The following is a 2,834-nucleotide window of genomic DNA, read 5'->3' as shown; positions in this document are numbered from 1 at the left end:
GTACCCGAGCTGAGACTTAAAGAGCCAAGTCTGAGGTATTGCCAGTTCCTTTGCACATTCTTGCAAAACCTGAGCTGATATCCATCTAACCCAACAGCTGTATTTACATCGAGATTCTGCAATATTTTAAGAACCATCAATTCATCCACTTCAGTTTCCACATTAATGTAAAATATGTTAAAACAGTAACCTCACTTGGATATACCCTTGCAAAGGGGTCACTCAGTAACAACTATTTAATCTGCTTCTGTCACCTCAGGACCATCACTTATTAAGGTAAATCTTCTGTGGTCATTCTTCCTCTTGCCACATAATGAAAGAACTTTGGGATTTCCTTTGAACTCCTTGTAATCTGATTTTGCCTTCCTTGATATGCTTGTCACCTTTCTTGCCTGAATCGTGCGCTGTTCATGAGTTCGTTGGTCATCTTTCTTCTTATATACCCTCCACAGCAGTTCTTCTGTAGCTCACACTTAATATTAGTCATCCATCTAACTCTACCTGATTAACCCTCCTTTCCTTAGGTATACAATTAATATTGATTCTTCTAGATGACCTTTAACTATATTCCATGAACTAATAACATCCTTAGCCTGCAGAGTTTGCCATGGCACAGATTTAAGCTTCCTCCTAAGCTTGTCATAATCACTTGCCTTACAGTTACACATATACCACCCCTTTTTGAGAGAATATTCCTAATGTTTTACAATCTCCCAAGTCAAGACTGCATATTATTTACTTTTGCTGATCAGAGGCAATGTCTTTGTCAACGTTGTCACCTTGGTTATGGATAGCTCTTCTGATCTTATGACCAGGTCTAATATTCTCACTCTAGTCCCCTCACATTCTGCCTGAAGTAATCATCTCTTAGGTTTAAAAATTATATTTCCTGCCTGCCATGTGATCTTTCTTATTTCCAGTCTATATCTCCATAGTTGAAATTCCCTATCACGCTACCTGTACTCATTAGACTAATTTTGCAATTATGTCTTCCAGATCATCTGTGGGGCTCCCTTGCCTATAGCAATAACCAACTGTATATTTTGTCTTACAGGCCTTGATCTCACACCAGACTGCTTCAAATGAATAGCCACCTTCTTGCCTATATCTTTTTTTCTTTTTGTGGCTGCAATTCATCTGTTATCAGCAGTAGTACCCCCCCCCCCCAATCTGCTCTATCTATCTTCCCTGGAAATACTAAACCCTTCACATTCTATCCCTGTAACTATATCATTTGCTGCTAACCAGGTCTCCCTAATGCCTATAACTTTTGGCAAGGTTGCACTAGCCAATCCCAAAAACTCCTCCCTCTTGTTTCCGATACTTCCAGCATTAGTATATAGAAACTACAGTATCCCTTTAGGCCCCCACCCACCTTTATTTCCTATTGAATATTTTTGCTTGAGACACTAGATTCCGCACTTGGTTATTCTCGTGCTCACTCACCTCATGGGTGCCTTCATACAATCTCACCTGCTTCCACCTAATTGCTTAAGTTTTCCTGAATTTGCAGTTCAGCATGCTTGGTGAACAAAGCTCTTCCTAACCCAATAACAACATTCTTATGACAATTATGACCAATAATGACAGAAGCAGCAAATTACAGACCAATTAATATCTCAGGAGTAAAGGTTCAAGTACTGGAAAAGTTAAAGGTAAAATGTAGCAGTGGGTGGATAGGGATGATGCTCTATAGCAGGGGTAGCCAACTACATGTTCTTTTGGAGCCAAAATTCCGTTAAAACTTAGAGCCGCAACCTTTGACAGATGTGATGGTACAGGAGTGGGTGTATGCATGGCGAGGTTGTAACGAGCTTGTAAGAACTGCTTTGACTAATTACATACCTAATTTTAAGGATATTACTAAGAAAACAGATACAAGGAAGGCCTCTACTAGTAAATTAGTAACTAGAATTATTATTTCAACTTTAAAATTATTCCAAATGTTCAAAGTAAACCTAATGTGTTTCCAATTAAACTTTTTTTATTGAAGTAATTTTTATTAATCCTGTTTTTCTCTATCTTTTTTTAATTTGTTTCTCTTTTTTGTTGGTTCCTCTTCTCTTTTTATTTTTTACCGGTAGATCGTGATGAGCTGTATGACATGTGGCTCGCAAGCCACGTTGTGGCCACCCCTACTCTATAGGGAGTATTATGACTTTGTAAAAGGTAGGTCCTGCCATAGCAATTTACTCGTTTTATAACACAGTGATAGATAAAGGAAAAAATACACCATGCTACTGCCGGACTTTGCAAAGGCATTTAACAGAATATCACATTGAAAAACTATTAAAGGTTAAAGCAAATAGGAATGAATATGAAGCTCAGCATAGATGGGAAGGCTGACAGACACCAGAGAGTAGTAATGGAGGAGTGGAATATAGGAAAAATTAGGGTGTCTAGTGAAGTGTCTTAGATTCTGTACTAGGGCCACTACTCTAATGATAATAGTGGAAGAGTTAAGGATGGAGGATATTCATTTGTTTGATGATGCAAAACTGGGAAGAACAATAGTTGCTAAAGGTTATGTAAAGGATATCCTTCAGGATGATTTAAATAAATTGGCATTATGGGCAAAAGATAATGATTTCAATTTAACACGTTCGCTGCCACGCAACTTCGGCATAGTCTGTTCCTGTACGGCGAGCAATTTCACTTCTTCAAGGTCAGTACGATAATCTCGTTGCCGGCAGAAAGCATCATACGAGTATAATCTTAGTTGGCTTGTGCAGACCATATACCATCTATGAGAATAGACAGTTTTGATGCTAGCTCCACAAGTCAAGCATTTTCACTTCTTCAAGGTCAGTACGGTAATCTCGTGGCCGACAGTA

This window comes from Typopeltis vanoorti, chromosome 5 (assembly GCF_054136105.1).
Source record: "Typopeltis vanoorti isolate ZY-2024b chromosome 5, IOZ_Tvanoo_1.0, whole genome shotgun sequence".
In the NCBI taxonomy this organism is placed as follows: Eukaryota; Metazoa; Arthropoda; class Arachnida; order Uropygi; family Thelyphonidae; genus Typopeltis; species Typopeltis vanoorti.
This window is presented reverse-complemented; position numbering follows the sequence as displayed.